At 40.1% G+C, this 19,221-nt stretch overlaps 1 protein-coding gene across 2 annotated transcripts in view; it reads right to left on the bottom strand.

Annotated features, from left to right (window-relative positions):
* The window catches only part of plxnb2b (plexin b2b), a 467,166-nt gene that overhangs the window by 300,193 nt on the left and 147,752 nt on the right, over positions 1 to 19,221 (bottom strand). The gene's annotated exons all lie outside the window — the stretch shown is intronic.

The following is a 19,221-nucleotide window of genomic DNA, read 5'->3' as shown; positions in this document are numbered from 1 at the left end:
AATGGAAAAGCTCACCAACATCAACACCTCATCCCCACCATGAAGCATGATGGAGGGAGCAATCATATTTAGGGCTGTTTTGCTGCCTCAGGGTCTGGACAACTTGCAATCATTAATGGAAAAATGAATTCAAAAGTTTATCAGGATGATTTGCAGGAATACCAGAAGCTGTCTGTCAGACGGTTGAAAATAAAAAGAGGATGGATGCTGCAACAAGACAATGATCCAAAACACAGAAGTAAACCAACTGCAGAATGGTTTCAGAAGAACAAAATACACATTCTGGAGTGGCCAAGTCAAGGTCTAGACCTGAACCCCATTGAGATTTTGTGGCATGACCTAAAGACACCGATTCATGCCAGACATCCCAGGAGTCTGACTGAACTACAGCAGTTTTGTAGAGAAGAATGGGACAAAATTAGTCCTGATCTATGCGCCAGACTGATCTGCAGCTACAGGAAGTGTCTGGTTGAAGTTATTGCTGCCAAAGGGCTGGGCCACAAAATATTAAATAATTTGAATCTGATGGTTCATTTACTTATTTTTTCCCCCTTCTCTCATTGTTTGCATACTATCCTCATTAAAATATGAAAACCTATAAATGTTTGGGTGCTTTTAGTTAAAGCAGACAGTTTTTTTGTCATCTGTGTGATTTTGACAAAGATCAGATCACATTTGATTTTATGCAGAAAAGGTTCAGATACTTTTTCATACCACTGTACTGCCTCTGGATCAAAAATATCGTTCCAAAAATCCACACTTGAACCAGAATCGCTAAAAAACGCTTCCTCCTCTATTGTACTCAATGCTAAATACTTCACCTAGTGACATCATCGCCAAGATGGAGGCGCCACAGCGCTATGATGACAGGAGGAGCTAAACGCCAGCTTTGTAGACATATTTCTTGTCATCTGCGCTTTGCCAAATTATTGGGATGTCCTGATCCAGGTTTTTGCACTTCCGATCAGATACCGATATTGTTTTGCACTTCCGATCCAATACCGATACTGGCCGATACTGATACCGGCCTATCTGAGCATGTATTAACGTTTAAAGTTATTTAGCCTCCTTACTTAGTTGTCAGACTCATGTTGAAAAGGGTTTTAATACTCTTGAGAACAACTAGCCAGCTGAATTAGGCGAGTTTGAATAACACACAAGTTGGTAACAAGAAACTAGTGATGCACGATAATACATTTTTCAACCGATACCGATAACCGATAATTTCCTCCTCATTCCTACCGATAACCGATAATGTCAAGCCGATAATTCTATTAAAAGATTTATGTAAAATTTTAAACAAAAGAAAATATTACTGTGCAAAAATATAATTTATTGCTTTTTTTTTTTTTTCCAACATAAAATATGAACAAGTCGTCAATTCCAACATCTAAATAATGACATTGTCTGACATTGTGTAATGGTAAACTTTTAGCAACAATTACTTACAGAGTAAATACCTAAGTTGCACAAAAATGCCTTTAAAAGTAAGCCATTCCTAACATAACATTAATACACTGCAAAACACACTTCCTTAAAACTAGTCAGTTTTAAGTGTAAATCTATTGGAAATAAGTGAAATTATCTGCCAGCACTTCATGTGTATTTCTCTCAGATTTCTTGGAAGAAAAATAGCTAGCTGAAAATAATCTTAACAGCCTTATTTTAAGCAATACATTATTATACTTAATCCTAAAAAAAACTTGGAAGAAGAAAAGATTTTGAATATTTGTGGCTACAGAATATTATTGTTATTTCATTACAACAGGAATGTGCATATTTAAATTAATAAGTGTTAATAAGTGCCAATAAGTTTAGATTATCTACTGTGACTGTACAAATAAGACAAATAAGTTAAATTAATTTGAAAAGTTATTGCTAATGTTATATGCTTTGTTGCACACTGTGAAAATGATTAACTCAAAAGAGCGAGATGTCATGTACCCATTCTGCTGCACTTTGTTTACATTTGCGGCACTCACGAGTCGCGACATTCGCTTTACAGCAGCTAAACTGATAAGCGGCAGTACTATTTGGATGCAGTTGGAGCTCGCATCTCCGTGCGTGTTGTTTTGTGCCTGAGTTTTGTTAAGCCGAAAATAAAGGCGGCATTACAAAGTCATCTGACCGCTCGTCATTTTACATACTGAATGTATTATTGACGGGCTGACTTCGTTTTCTCCATGTTTAAATTATCATCTAAACACTGTGCCGTCATGATAAGCTTGCTTACTGGACATCACTTTTCCAAATGTAGTGGTGAAAATGTGATTGGCATGTTTTTCATGAAGAATGGTGGTCGTATAAACTGCATTATTTTTTATCCAGGGCTTTGGCTCTCGGGTCATTTCGGTAAAAAAAAAAAAAATCGTGTCTCGTCTCGGCGGCGGCTACGTTCGTACCGGATAATCTGCCCGCACTGGCCGGTTTGCCGCGGCGTATTCGGGGCCTGGCTCTGCTCACACGCCGTGAGGGAACGCTCGAGAAACCGGGGTGTTCGCCGGAGGTCCTGAAGCCGGGGAACCGGGCTCTGCCCGCCCCGCCGATGGCGAGGCGGCGGCGGCCTGCCGGACCGGTGTTCTGCAGAACACCGGCCAGAGCGGCTGGCTCCATCAGAAGACAGCTACTTGCCGACTATCGGTCTCCAGTCGTGCCGTTGTTTAGCCTTAGATGCGAGTTTACCACCCGCCTTGGGCTGCTTTCCCAAACAACCCGACTCTGAATCGTCACAAGCCCCTAGTTTAACTTAGTGTTTACAATAGCTTTAGCATTCCCGCTAGCAGCAGCAGCCTGGCATTCGTTCCAAAAATCTTTGTGATGCAGTTTTAAATGGATGCTGGGTTAGTGATTTTGAATGAGGACTAGTGCTGCAACGATTAATCGATTAACTCGAGTACTCGATTAGAAAAAAATATTCGAATTAAATTTTGTTGCCTCGAGTATTCGTTTAATTAAAGTGGCGTTGTAATTTGTAAATTCCCTTTGAAAGTGTTTGCATTTAGTTTTATTGATTAGGGTGGATACACTGCCAACTGGTCTGCCTCTTCACATGGCTGAATCCAACTGCTCCCTGTTAAGACCAACGTAAGTTTTTTTTTGAGGTAATGTTTTTTAATGCATTCATAATTTAGTTTATAGGTATATTCAGCCGTTTATTGTGGGAATATGTGTCTGAACCATTTGTTTAGCAATTTGTAGCATTTAAGCTAGTGGACTTTTTCTATGTAAGTAAACCAATTGTTCTTTTGTTGTACATAGATCCTCATTTTTTAAAATAAACTTATACCTTTTGAGGCTCAGCTTAGGTATTTTAATTTTTCATGTTCCTTATCCGATTACTCGATTATTCGAACTAACTAGTCCATCAAGTAATCGACTACTAAAATATTCGATAGCTGCAGCCCTAATGAGGACGCTTTCTTTCGGCCTCTTGGAACTTCTGCGGTACATGTTTCGCAAATGGCGAGAGCGTCGTTTTTTTAGTAACAGCCGCCATAATATTCAACTATTTCTTGTTATGTAACTCCGCCTCCTCAACCCCTCCTCCCTCAGGGGCTTCAGAGAGGGGAGGGGTTGAGGAGGCGGCGTGCTGAATTCTTCGGTTGTGCACATTTGGAGGCTAAATCAAGTATATAATTATCGGATTACATTATCGGTTGAATTTTTTATTATCTGGATTATCTGTGTGATGTCATAATTGCCATTATCGGCAGATAATTATCGGCCACCGATATTATCGTGTATCTTTACAAGAAACTGACCTGTTTATTCAGTGATAAACACAAATCATTATAAATAACAAACAGAAAAGACACAGTAGAAAAAGGCAGTAAAACGTGCAAATAATATTGTAAACTGTCTTAAAAAAGAAAAACACACAAACAACCTCAGTGGAAAATCCCACAAACCCCCCAAGCTATTAGCTGCTTTTAATGTTTTAATGTGTGTTTTAATGTAAAAATTGTACAAAAGCCTCTCAGGCTTAAATAAAGAACTATTTCAGTATCAAGTTAACAGTTTAAAACAGCAAATAATATACTGAAGTCCCCATTCTGTATCAGCAGTTTTAAACTACATTCAATTAATTTAATGTTGCGAATCAACTGTTAAAGTTGTTAAAATTTCTCCCGATATTCCATAATTTCCCTTCTGTCTACTTTCGACATGTGAAAGTTTTAAAACTGTTTTGAAGATGGATTCAAGTCAAGATTTTGCCGATTTAGGTGTATTTTTATGCCGTAAAATGCGGATCGGATTTTAGGGAAACCAAAGCAAAAACTGGAATGGATTATGTAAATCGGTGCGCTAAAAACCCGGACCGGATTTTTTTTTTTTTTTTTAACTGGATCGGGAGTCTGGATCGGAATTGTTGCCTGTCGGCCGATCCGATACCATTGCGCATTTTTTTACCCATTATCGGCGGTTGATCCGATCCAAATATCGGATCGGGACAACCTTAATATAACATTTTAATTCCAATAACAATGCTATTTAAGATTTCAGTTGTTATGTCATATACCCTTAAAGCTCAGACTCCTATCCTCATTATGATCTTAGCTGAACAATTCACATATCAAATCTGATTTTTGGAATATTTTTCATCTAGTTGTGAATGGCTGTCGGCCATAGTTTGAACACTCCTGGGGTAAGCAACAACAACAAAAAAAGAATACCATACTGTGTTTGTTTGGAGTGATTTTAGCCTGCCTTGCCGTTTCATTCTTGGCTTGTTATGACACCTCATAGGGGTCAAACAAAGTTCAGGACAGCTTAACAGTACTGGCACAGCTAAGGAGCCATACTCAAACAAATTCAGACGAATGGATTTCACTCTCCAGCACAAATTCAGTCAGCGTCCAGAGATGCTGCACAGCGGGCACTGCTGCACTCGTGTGTGACAGTTTCAAATCAAGGGACGTTAGCAGAGAACAGCACCTGATGGAAAGCTGTTTACCCAAACAGATTCCAATTGTTCGAATTTGATATGTGGCTCCTCGTTTTGTGTACTTGTCTGACCTTCAGCAGGACCGCCGGAGAAGACAAACTCTACTGTGCCAAGTGTGTGTGCGTTTTGCACTTGACATCGCGCACACAGATTGCAGCATTGGCGCGGCGCAGCAGGCCGGACACAGACGCTCCGCTGGCCCGGACGCCCGCCGACCTACCTGACCTTGCTGCATCGTGCCAATGACTAGTCCATCACCGCTACGCCAGGTCCCCGACTAAAAATACATTCTTTACCCTCGGTGAGTGCTGAGAGTACATTAGCAGATAAATGGAAGGGGTGGGGATGGGGTCTTGAAGGTGGAGGAAAAAAAGATTGAAATGAATGAGGAAATGACAACGGACGGAAGATACGAGGAAAGGTTGGCAGCCGTCCATGAAAAAGACAGCTGGCCGCGTCATCCTTCACAAACCTGGCGGCGGCGCAATCGGCACGGTGGAAGCAAGTCTCCAGAGAGCCGGAGAGAAAGAAGGGGTAGAGAAAGTGATGTGGGGGGTGGTTGTGGTGCTAGATAACGTAGGCTTTAGTCTGAAGACTCCCATGCTAATTAACAAGTTCGACAGACAAGCTCTCCATCCTTATTTGCAGCCTGGTTCTTGCCGGCAGGGCTTACACGCAAAGTGTCATGTGGGTTCTCTGCTACTGACTTTGTTTTGAGATCATTGGTTTCCCACATAAAAGTCCAAATAGTAAGAACTGAAATATGCTCCAGATTGAAACAAGTCAAAAGAGGGCATGCTAACAAACAGGGGTTGAATTAAAGGAGAGTGTCCAGCATTTAAAAATAAATAAATAAATAAATAAATAAAGTACTCGGGAGGAAAATGAAGGCAATAAAGTTGAGAGTAGAATACAACACTGCAATGTCAAAAGTGTTCGGGCAGATCAAGAGGCTAAATTTAAGTTAGCCTCCATTTTTCCTTTAGCCAAGCTGTGATTTTTTGTTGTTGTTTTTTTCTAAAGCTGTTTATTGACACTCCAAGTTGGAAGTTTAGAAATATGCATGTAATTATACAACCTTGCCTCACAAAAGTCCATAAGGGTTTCCTAATTTAATTCGAAATATCAAAGAAAGACTAAGAAAACTTGTTTCAGCTGAACTGCTAGTACCTCCATTCATTTTAACTCATTCGCTACAGTTAGCTGTGTATCCATTACCATTACCCGAATTAATTTGCAAAACCAAAATTTTGCAATTGAAAACTGCTAATGGAAACGTCTGAATTTTTGATGAAAAAAAAAATATATATGATGGAAAACACTCAGGTGACTTCAAGTTCCGCTCTGAGACCCCCAATTTGGCCAAATTTCAAAATTGTCCGATATGCATGTGTGATACATCATTGGAAAGCTTAAAATCTCAATTTTGTGGAGGAAGAAATATTTTGAACAGGAGGGCATTTAAAAAAAATAATAATAATAATAAACAGCAAAACCCTATCTTGAAGCGAAAGCACACGAGAGCAGAATTACACACACCATGACTTTAACGAGATATTATCGCGTACTTAACTTGTTTCGACCCAAAAACTCCATGTAGCATGTATCACTAAGTGTCAAGACACAGCTGTGAATGGCGAGAGCTAGATTTTTTTGGCGATTTTATGGGTGAAACATGGTAATATAACAAGGGTCGCGATGCAGAAATCGCAGACATTAAGGAGTGGTCGAGATGTTCTTTTTCATATATTTACCCTTTTAAATGTTTTTTTTTTTTTTTCCAATTTTTCATTGTTTGGATCGATTCTTTATCATCTAACACAGGGGTCACCAAACTACGGGCAGCGGGCCGGATACGTATCCGTTTTTCCCATCCCCCAAAAATACGGAATGCACACCAGAAAAAGCATCTGAACTCAAATTATTCTGAAAATGGTTGTCCGGGACATTGCAATTCATTTAAACATTTAGAACAATATAGACAATGAAATACCACAAAAAGAGTAAGACTTGTTTTGACTCCAATTAAAGAGGTGAAGTCACAGTGTTTCCATTTACATTTTTTTGCACGAGTTAATGCCAGCAGCACTTGACCTCATTGTTTGTGATATATTGTTGGTATTTACGTTCATTATTTATACGTTATTAAAGAATTTAGGTGTTCCAAAATGTTTTTTGTGAAATTATAAGCTTGAACAAAAATTTCATTATTAAAGTAGAAAAAAAAATAATAATAATAATTTAGGTGTTCCAAAATGTTTTTTTGTGAATTAATAAGCTTGAACAAAAATTTCATTATTAAAGTAGTCAAAAAAAAATTATAAAAAAAATATTAGATTAGTCGACTAATCGTAAAAATAGTCGGCTGACTAATCGGGAGGAAATTAGCCGTTTGGGACAGCCCTAGTTATTTGGTTATTATCTATTTAATTAATAGTGTTATTATTATTTATTATTATATTATATTATTATTTTATTTACGTTTGTTCCGTGAAGAATCCAGAAAGGGTTATTTGATTGTGGCTTTCTGAAAAACAATAAATCTTTTCATTTTGGCACTCCTGCAATCGTCACACATTTTCTGTTACAAACTGACCCCGGCCCCTCATCAGAGAAGGGAAAATTTATGTGGCCCTCACAGGAAAAAGTTTGGGGACCCCTGATCTAACATATCTGAGAAAATGCGACAGTAACACAAAAAAATACAATTAAGCGATAGTTATGAGTTATGAGGTAGATATCCGTGACTTATTTACAGACACAATTATTTTGATTGTGACATCATTTGTTTAAAAGTTTAAAATATGAAAGTGAATAATTTTTTAATGTTTTTTTTTTTTTAAGCGAAATATTAGACATCGATTCATGATTCTAAGCTAAAAATGACAGACATTTTGAATAATAAATATAATTAAGTACCTTTGTTTTATTGCTGGTTTGAATGAATGAATGAATTTATTGTCATTGTCATCATCATCAGTATCATTGACAGTTACAGAATGTGGGATAGTTTGGCCAAGAAAGAGAAACATTACACAGAATATGGAATAATTTGCCTGAAAAGACGATGACAGACATAGGAAGACGGGAAAAAAAGCATAAGCTTATCGATACCCGTGCCCCTTATTGACGCACAGTCCAGCATGTTAGTGTTGCATAGTCCATTTTTTACTCATATATCTTTCCAAAAGTCATTGATTGCCATGGCATTCCGCAATATTGTCAAATTGAGTAGGTTGAAACAAAAGCGGTTGCGCGACGTCTGTAAACGGGGGTTTCCAGGGTAAAACGGACAAATTAAAAATAGTTCGGGAGCTTCATGCGCCATGCACATAGTGCATCGTGTTCTATCAAACACAAAAGACAAACACATTTTGAAATGACTAATATATGACCAATAAGTATTTTTGTCCAAAAGACTAAGAATAAGACAAAAATTAAAATGGCTGCCAAAAACAACACTGTGTTGTACGCGTGTGGTCACGGAACAAATTCAACTTTGAGGTCAAAGTACAAGTGTATCTGCGTTTGGCAAGGCAGTGCAAAAATGTCTGAGGACAGGATGAGGGAAATATGAGGGATAAGCATGGATGAAAGGTGATAGGAGGTCTGACAGCCTTGTCTGAAGGTGAGTCTGCTGCCCTGCCAGGCGCCTGCTTGGTCACTCTGGCGCGAAGATGAAGGGGAGATGAAGACGAATGAGAGAGATCGCGAGGGATGCTGATCAACAGCCGGCCATTCCACTCTAACGCTCGCCTCATCCGCAGTACAAGAGACAAAGTAGAAGGGCCCAATGAGGCAGGACAGGTCCAGTCATAACAATGCAAACGCAGACCTTGGTGATGCACCATTAGCACCAGATGCCATAAATCATAAGCAGCCAGCCGGACGTTGCGCGAAGGCCAAAAAGCCACAACAGAGAAAAACGACCAGGTAGGAAACCAACTGCAACCTTTCACTTTTTTTTTTCTTCTGCTAAATCAAATTTTATACAGGTATTTCTGTCTGTTGATAGAAAAAAGTAACATGATCCTGTGTTTATTTGTTTGCTTCCAAACTTCAAAATATAACAATCCTGCCGCACTGTGGAGCCTTGATACAGTATGTTTCAAAGATGTGGCAGTGAGGAATCTTCTCAAACTATGAGGAACTGATTTAGCAGGATTTCTGCGTGAAAAAGGCAGCCGGTTTTAGATTGTTTTGGAGCATCAGGCACCCTGAGTCCACAGCACTGATGTTTGCCAGTGAAACTTGGCACTGATGGCTCTGGGGATAGGCAGCGTCTGTTTTGAACAAGCCTGAAATTGGCTATTTCACTTTGCGCGAGTCTGTTGCGGCGACATTGGGAAAGCCTGACATGTGTTTTAAAATGGACAGGCGTAGAAAAGATTCGTACACTTTAGATGATAAGAGTTTGAAAGCATTTAAAACTAAGAGTAAAGTGAAAACCTTTTTACCAGAGAGAATACGTGTCATGGTTTGAGTTATAGCAACACTAGGTAACTTTTCAAACTTTATAAAATATTTTCATAACATTTGTGAGATATGTAGACTGATATCTAGTTGAATGACACCTTTTTCTTTAGGGGGGTCTGTATTAGAGCCAGGCGGTATACCGAAAATTTACCGTTACCGAAATTCTTCACGATGACAGACGTAATTTTGACCATGTCGGTAAATTCGGTAATTTAATAAAACAAGAAAATATAGTCTTTTAATCCTGCTTTTACTCTGTGTTGTTCGGCTATGTTAATCCCACTTTAAGAAAGCAGTCAGTGTGCTTACGTATGAAGTTACGTGGTTATGAGGAACTCAAACAAACAGAAGTCCGGTAGGCTAACGCTAGCTGCTAACGCTAGCGGCTATTGCTACAAGCAAACATGATGGAGTCGTGATTAAGGGAGCTTCGCCAAACTTTCACCTGACATGAAGTAGACTCTTGGTGGCCTCCAAATGGGCTTTCACCTGCTTTCCTCCCTGGTTCTCACGATTTCAGGAGAGGGTGCTTTCTACTGGTAGCCAGGCCACAGGCTAACGCTAGCGGCTAACACTATAAAATGAACGTGATGGAGTCGGATAGCGGCTCTAACCTTGTCAAAACGGCTCAACTTAATGAGTGGCTTGGGCACAGATTGCATCTAGCAAATTGGTATGTTGTGTTATTTTGTATCTGTGTGTGATTTTTTCTATATCTTTTATTAGGGTAAAGCATTCAGCATAAATTATAATGCAACAGTGAAGCCTATAATATGACCGTTTAATGGCCACAGCTATTGTGCTTGCTTCATTCTTTGTCATTACTGCCATGATAAAATCTTAAATGTTTCATTGGCAAAAGAGCAATATTGCTTTAATGTGTGTGTGTGTGTGTGGGGGGGGGGGGGGGATACATGTGTGCATGCATGAGTTAAAAAAATGCTCTAGGGAAAAAAACCTGAAACCTTGAAGTAAACACTTGTGTTGAGCAATTATGTCACAGCAGCCATAACAATAAGTTGTCAGTTTGAGTTGTTTTGTCAAAGTCAACTGTCAAAGTCACAAAAGTCATTTGTGTTAAAATGACATGTTTGCACAGTCGTCGTATTGATTTTTATAATGTTGTACATTGTTCAAGTCGTACGAGCTTTTATAAATGGTCATACTCGAATTCTTATGGTTTACAAGAATTTTTTATATAGTTAATGTTTAAACTCCATGTAGATTTTTTAAAAATATGTTAAATTAAAATCTGGTAAATAAATCAACGAGGAACAGTTAATTTGTATTTCACATTACGTCTACCCTCTGTGATTTCACAATGGCTCCGGGGATATGTAGTCTTCATGGTGCTTTCGGTTTTTAAAAAGGACAAGAAATGATGGAAATATAGACATAAACACATGGTCCATGCAGCGTTTTAATGCTTATTTATGGGGGCAATAAAACTTAAATGAGACCAACCAGTGGCACGTGGGTGATGTAATCACAGCACGATGAGGCTTCAATGATGATATGCGTAAACGTGTTGCCGCCGACACATCCGGTGTTAAAGGGTTAAACATATTTAATCTTAATAATGTAAAAATAATGTTAGACACTGAAAGACGTTATTATTCAGGCTACAATAGTTTGTAGTTTGTTAACACCTGGTGGGGTGAAACACAACTAGGGGTGTGACAATATATTGAAATGGTGATATATCGTGATACTTTGTATCCCAAAAGGTTATCGATATGCTCCTGCCAAGAATCGAAATATCGTTTTAAAAAGGTGTCCGTGTCTAAAAAAAAAATAAAAATGAACCAACAAGTTGCTACTAAAATCTTCCACCATAATAATGTCTCAACTAACAAAGGCTGCATTGACGGTGCTTGACGCCCCATCCATTTAGACTGGGAACGTTTGTTCATTCGAAACCAGAGCGTTCAGTCATTCTGTCCGATTTTCAGGACATTTACAGGTCATTTGCTGTTGAGTTTGAGTCACTGCCAATTCATTTGGGTGATTCCCATAAAATACCCCAAAATCAACAGGTAGTAACTGAAAATCAACAGGTAAATGACCTTAAATGGCCCAAAATTACCTCATTGCCTGGCATTGGCTGCCACTGATGGCCATAGACGTTCAATCCATTTGAAGTGGGAGGGAAGCGTTCATTCGCTGCCACCCTCCCAGTTCAAATGGATTGGACGTCTAATAGTGATACACTCATTCCAATTCACAGCAGAAGCTTGTTTTTCTGTTTATTAGTTGTTTGTAGAATATCCTAGAACTAGAATGATTTCCTGACCAATGTATCGATAATTGTTGTATCGGCATATCGTCAGATCATCGTTATCGTAGGCTTTGTATCGCAAATCGTATCGTATCGTGAGGTACTAAGAGGTTCCCACTCCTAAATACAACCTCAACATGACTTCACAGTTGATTTGCACGTTTGCTTGTTTTAAAGAAAACGCTTTGTTTTGAATGGCTTTTAAACAACAGCATGCAACAGCGTGATAAATAGCATTTACCACCCTCTTGATGTTGAAATGAAACAAAGACTTTGAGAAGTTCCCAAATTCTTGTGTCAGGATTTATAAGTGACGGGAAAATGAAAATGTGCATTGTATTCCAACTAATCACAGACAGATGGATCAACAGACATATAGCTTGATAGAGATAGAAACACTATACGAGATGCTTAAAAAAGCAGTTTCACACTCATTTGGATTGCAGCTGTAAGCCTTGTGCATCTCATAAAAGCCTGCATTAGCATGTACATGATCCAGATTGTCCAGCTTCTAGCAGACAAGGCTGGAATTTAGTCATTAGGATTTCCTCATTGTAAACTCTGATGCTCTATTAGACCGCACGGCTTAGCTTCTCCGTTCCGAGCAAACGGCTTCATTAGCATTAGCGTATGTACTAACCTCGACAAGGGATTTCCTAACCCAGATTTGGAAGCGCACACAACAAAAAGCACGGCAACAATACGCAGCCAAAGTTGAGCATGTAGTGTATTGTATGAACCACTGGAGGAAACACTTTTACATTTGTATTCAGGTGGACTCGTACTGCGAAGATCTGTGATTTGCACCGGCTGGCTCAGAGGCAAGTCGTATCGAGTTGTGGGGAGTGAGCGCCAATCCGACCTCACACACCAGAGCGCTTCCACTCTGTGATCCAATTAATTTCGCATCCGTATGTCACACGTCTCCACACTCAAGCAGCGCCACAGGAGAGGAAGCGGAAGTTTGGATGTGGGCGGAGGTAAGGAAAGAAGGGAGAACTTACAAAAAGAGGAAACGAGCTAATGGGTTGGCAAGGATGGGGAATTTAAGAATTCCTTCCCCCACCTTCATTTCAGTCACTGAGTTTGTGTACGGCGAAGGAGATGTAGTTACATGTGCTTGAGTAGGAAAAGGGTGGAGACTTTCTTGTAAATATCTGCAAAGTTTCCAGCATATTTCCATTGAAATTTGATCTGGGGAATATCCCAAATTGGAAACAGTGAGAATTTGGGGGATTTAGGAAAATTAATTGGGAAGTGGGCAAGCATACATTATGTTGTCATAAGCAGACGTCCATGCATAATAGACAGTATTTAGATCAAGGGTGTAGGTTTGGTCTGAATATTGGTAGGGACTATATGGTGTTAGACTTACAGTGGGGAGAACAAGTATTTGATATACTGCCGATTTTGCTGGTTTTCCCACTTGCAAGCCATGTAGAGGTCTGTAATTTGTATCATAAGTTCTCTTCAACTGTGAGGGATGGAATCTAATACAAAAATCCAGAAAATCACATTGTATAATTTTTAAATAATACATTTGTATTTAACTGCATGAAATAAGTATTTGATACATTACCAACTAGTAAATATTTCGGCTCTTAGTTCTTTTTTAAGAACCCCTCCTGTTCTCCACTCATTACCGGAAGTAACTGCACCTGTTTGAACTTGTTACCTGTGTGAAAGACACCTGTTCACATGCTCAAACAAACAAACTCCAACCTCTCCACAATGGCCAAGACCAAAGAGCTGTGTAAGGACATCAGGGATAAAACAATAGACCTGCACAAGGCTGGGATGGGCTACAGGAAAATAAGCAAGCAGCTTGGTGAGAAGGTAACTGTTGGAGCGATTATTAGAAAATGGAAGAAGTTCAAGTTGACGGTCAATCTGCCTCGTTCTGGGGCTCCAGGCAAGATCTCACCTCGTGGGGCATCACTGATCATGAGGAAGGTGAGGGATCAGCCCAGAACTACACGGCAGGACCTGGTCAATGCCCTGAAGAGAGCTGGAACCACAGTCTCGAAGAAAACCATCGGAAACACATTACGCCGTCATGGATTAAAATCCTACAGCACACGCAAGGTCCCGCTGCTGAAGCCAGTGCATGTCCAGACACGTCTGAAGCTTGCCACTGACCATTTGGATGATACAGAGGAGCAATGGGAGAAGGTCATGTGGTCGGATGAGACCAAAATTGAACTTTTTGGTCTAAACTCGGCTCGTCGTGTTTGGAGGAAAAAGAAGGATGAGTACAACCCCAAGAACACCATCCCAACCGTGAAACATGGAGGAGGAAACATCATTTTTTGGAGCTGCTTCTCTGCCAAGGGTACAGGACGACTGTACCATATTGAGGGGAGGATGTATGGGGCTATGTATCGCCAGATCTTGGCTGACAACCTCCTTCCTTCAGTGAGAGCCCTGAAGATGGGTCGTGGCTGGGTCTTCCAGCATGACAACGACCTAAAGCACACAGCCAAGGCAACTAAAGAGTGGCTCCGTAAGAAGCATCTTAAGGTCCTGGAGTGGCCGAGCCAGTCACCAGATCTGAACCCGATAGAAAATCTATGGAGGGAGCTGAAAGTCCGTGTTGCCCGGCAGCAGCCCCGAAACCTGAAGGCTCTGGAGAAGATCTGCATGGAGGAGTGGGCTAAAATCCTTGCTGGAGTGTATGCAAACCTTGTCAAGGACAACAGAAAATGTTTGGTATCTGTAATACCAAACAAAGGTTTTCCGTACCAAATATTAAGTTCAATTTTTGTGATGTATCAAATACTAATTACACGCAATTGAATTCAAATTTATTATTTAAAAATCATACAACATGATTTTATGTTTTTTTTGTATTAGATTCCGTCCCTCACAGTTGAAGAGAACTTATGACACAAATTACAGACCTCTACATGCTTTGAAAGTGGGAAAACCAGCAAAATCAGCAGTGTATCAAATACTTGTTCTCCCCACTGTATATAGCGCTTTTCCACCTTTCAAGCTGCCTCTCTATTAGCCTCTATCTATGTGCTTATTTCTTGGATGTGCATTTGAAAAACACAAAACAGCTGAGGAAAAAAGTAAAAAATGTCACAATCTTAGACTGGACAAATTATTGGCACCCTCACCTCAATATTTGGTTGCACATCATTTGGAATAAATAACAGAAAGCACTCGTTTCCTATAACCATCAACAAGTTTCGTGCACCTCTCAGATGGAATTTTGGACCACTCTTCTTTTGCAAACATTTCAGGGTCTTTCAGATTTGAAGGGTGCCTTTTTGCAACAGCAATTTTGAGATCTCTCCATAGCTTTGTATATGACTTAGATCCGGACTCATCGATGGCCACCTCGGAATTCTCCACCGCTTTGTCTCAGACGATTTCTTGGTGCTATTTGAGGTATGTTTTGGGTCATTGTGCTGTTGGAACACCCATGACCTCTGACGCAGACCCAGTTTTCTGACACTAGACCGTACATTGCGGCCCAAAACATTTTGATAGTCTCCAGATTTCATGACTCCTTGCACACTGTCAAAGCACCCAATGCCAGAGGCAGCAAAACAACCCCAAAACATCATTGGACCTCTACCATGTTTGACGATATGCACTGTGTTTTCTTTGTGGGCCTCATTCTTTTTTTCTGGCACTGGGCACTGGTCTCCAACCATTTCTTGGTGCTATTTGAGGTATGTTTTGGGTCATTGTCCTGTTGGTGTTACTTCAAAGTAAGCATCGGTTCCATCAGCAGAAAATGATTCATGATCACTAGGTCTCTCAGATTTGAAGGGTGCCTTCTTGCAACAGCAATTTTGAGATCTCTCCATAGCTGGTCAATGGGACTTAGATCCGGACACATCAATGGCCACCTCAGAATTCTCCAGCGCTTTGTCACAAACCATTTCTTGGTGCTACTTGAGGTAAATTTTTTGGTCATTGTCCTGTTGAAGCACCCATGACCTCTGACGCAGACCCAGTTTTCTGACACTACACCCACACACTCCGGCCCAAAACATTTTGATAGTCTCCATATTTCATGACTCCTTGCACACTGTCAAGGCACCCAGTGCCAGAAGAATGAATCAGGCCTACAAAGAAAAGAACACAGTGCCTATATTCAAACATGGTGGAGGTCCGATGATGTTTTGGGGTAATTTTGCCATCTCTGGCATTGGGTGCCTTTTCAGTGTGCAAGGAGTCATGAAATCTGGAGACTATCAAGATGTTTTGGGCCACAATTTAGCGTGTAGTGTCAGAAAACTGGTTCTGTGTCAGACGTCGTGAGTGCTCCAACAGGACAATGACCCAAAATATACCTCAAGTAGCACCAAGAAATGGTTTGAGACAAAGCGCTGGAGAATTCTGAGGTGGCCATTGATGTGTCCGGATCTAAGTCCCATTGAACACCTATGGAGAGATCTCAAAATTGCTGTCGCAAGAAGGCACCCTTCAAATCTGAGAGACCTTGTGATCATGAATCATTTTCTACTGATGGAACCAATGCTTACTTTGAAGTTGAACCAAGTTTATTGCAACCCTACAAGTATATATTTTAAGTTTGCACTCAAAAGACAAACAAACTAACAAAAATCAGACTAATGACGTCTAGCATCCCACAAACTGTCTTAAACCAACACTTTGTAACTTTTCAGTCTGGTCGATTTTAGCGACGCCGGTGGACAAAAGTGGTAGTGTTTTGCCATAAGGAAGACTGTGTTTCCCATGAGGACCAGCACTGCCTTTCCCATGAGGACCAACGCACACCAGCAATGTGTCGTAAAAACATGATGGTCGCCTGCAGATGGATTAAACAACATTTCTGTTTTTAACGGCTGTGTGAAGAATGACAAGTAATAAGGTAATGGAATGGAATTTCATTGTCATCATCATCGGTATCATTGACAATCATTGACAATTACAAAATGTGATATGATTTGCCCGAAGGAACCGAAGAAGACGACAAAGGCGGACGGGATGAAGCATATGCTTATCAGTTTCCCGTTCCCCATACAACTAAAGACGCACATTCAGCCATGGAACATACATCAATCAGGCATGGAACATACATCAAGATGAATCCAGTTGTGGCTAAACAATAGCATATGACGGTTAGCAACCGTGTGGCTTAGTGTGGCTAACCGTCACGCCAGCGAGTGAAAGCCAGGCCAGTGTTTATTCTGTATGTCCTGGTAGCTTTCCATTCTTTTTCCTCTTCAAACAAAACTTTTTTTCCCTTTTGTTGCTTTGCCATCTTCGCAGAATTCACGCGAAAGCGTTTGCATCGACTTCTGTCTTTACAATGAATGGGGAAAGGGGGAAGTGACGTATGCCGTAAAGCAGTCAGCACATTCGTAGTTTTTTTGTACGGCAAGGTTCCTGCCACCCTCCTCAAAGTTCATTAGTGCCAGTGAAAGCGATACAGACCTCCTCAAGATATAAAAGAGGTGTCATTAAACTAGTTGTCATATGTTACAATGTTATGAAAATAATGTTGCTTTCACCGGGAAACTTTAATATCATGGCACCATTGAATTTACTGTAAATTCTCATTATAGTGCCTGTCTACAGTCTTATTAGCATTTATTCCCACAGGTTCCTGTTAATTCCCAACAATGGTTTCCCACAGGTTCCTGCTAATTCCCAACAATGGTTTCTAACTAAAACTTCTGAAAACTTTTCACCCCTACATGTGCCCTCTCATCCTTTTCAAGCAAGTGGCATGCGAGTTAGCGGAGGAGCTCACTGCTCCCGTCCACTATGCTAATAGACTCTCTTGGTGCATTGCACAGGGCGATAGGAGGGCGACGCAGAGCATTAGCAATGTAAGAGGCGTGCCCGGGTCTGTCTGGGGAGATAGCAGGGCATAATGACACACTCAGCTGGGACTTGAGAGCGGACATTTCCTGTGGTGATTGGCCCGATACAGGGTTGACAAGCGCTTAGTCACACATTCCTGGGAGCAAAACAACGTGGACCAGCTGGACACCGCTTCCTTTGATGGGCAAAAGAAGTCACGTTAGAATTAGGAAGTCGTTGTTTGTTTTGGCTGCACTGTTTTGAGCCTCGGGGTTAATGCTTAGGCAATGTAGTTGTAATGCTTGTCACAAGCTAAGAAGAGCACAACAATGCAACATCAAGGCATTTTCTTGCCTACTTATCCTGCTAAAGGAATCTTTGTTGACTTCGGGCAACAAGCAAACTAGAACATCGACTGATTGCCAGTCAATCACAGAGCGCAGAGGCAAAATGTGAAAATGTTCTGAACGCCTGTTTCTAAACTTTCTCTGGCGCTTGTATCAAATTACGCAAGATTCATGCAAGAACAAAGAGTGAATCAACAATTCTTTACCAGGTACTTGTGCTGTCTTTATTTTGAAAAGGTGCAAATTAATTAAAATTGATTTTTATCTACAATAATACCTCTACTTACACATGGTTTTCGTATATTACTTTGGTGGAGAAAACTTGTTTAATGCTAACACACAGTGCAAAATGGCAATAAGAGGCAACAAAACTAGCATTTTGCAAAGGTGTTATGACAAACTAAAAAATTCTAATATTAATAACACAAACTGCTCGACTCTTTATATGATATTAAATTATGTTGCTATGCTTAATCATGAATAGAGATATTTGGAAATTTGACATACATTGGTATTGGCCTTTTTTAAAATCCGACCAGACAATATGAACAAGTCAAATTAAAACTCGGGATAGAGACCAGGGATCGCGACTTTTTTCAGAGGATCGGAATAAGGTGAAAAGGATCAGGTTTTTGATTTTTGTAAAAACTATGTTTAAAAAACTATGTTTTTCTGCTCATGCTCATACAGCCTCACCTTTCCTTCCTGTTGCTTTTCTTGGTCAGCAGTACACTGCGAGTTTTGCTTGTTAAAGTTAACGATGATTGACAGGTGTCGAAGCTTTGATCTTACCAGAGAAGCTTGGCAGCGCTACCTTCAAAGACGCCGAATGTGTCAATCGTCGTTTAGCTTGTTAAACACTAGTGTGCTGTGGTAACTCATTGTGTGTGTGTGCGCCGCTGTTCTCGGCAGGGTACGGATTTCAGTGGACTTACTCAATGAAGCAAGTAATAAAGACAAAGATTTTTCTACGTTATTCTTATTTAAAAACAACAGCACTTTTTGTCCGGAGAGCTATTTAATTAACCTTTCATTCAACTTTATAAGAGATGTTTCAGAGTCTAGGAAATTCTGGCACTTTTGGAGCTATTATTTTTTTATTTGTGTGACTCAACAGACATGCCATAGGCATTTCAATGAAGTTCAGTACACTTTAACTGCTCTTAGTCCATGAAACAAACAAATAAAAGGTTTCCAACAATTTTGAATGAACATGACACGAGCACATAGCTACAGAGTCTACAAGGACATCACCATTTTCATGATAATACACACTCATCAGTAAAACAGCACAATATCTGCAATTAATTAAACTCACCTGGATGCCACGCACTGTATTTAAAATGTTTTCTAAGAGTTTAAGAAGACACCGTCACCGTGCTAAA

The sequence above is a fragment of the Corythoichthys intestinalis genome, chromosome 5 (genome assembly GCF_030265065.1).
Source record: "Corythoichthys intestinalis isolate RoL2023-P3 chromosome 5, ASM3026506v1, whole genome shotgun sequence".
In the NCBI taxonomy this organism is placed as follows: domain Eukaryota; kingdom Metazoa; phylum Chordata; class Actinopteri; order Syngnathiformes; family Syngnathidae; genus Corythoichthys; species Corythoichthys intestinalis.
The sequence above is the reverse complement of the archived record's forward strand: the minus strand, read 5'-3'. Positions and strand labels throughout refer to the sequence as shown.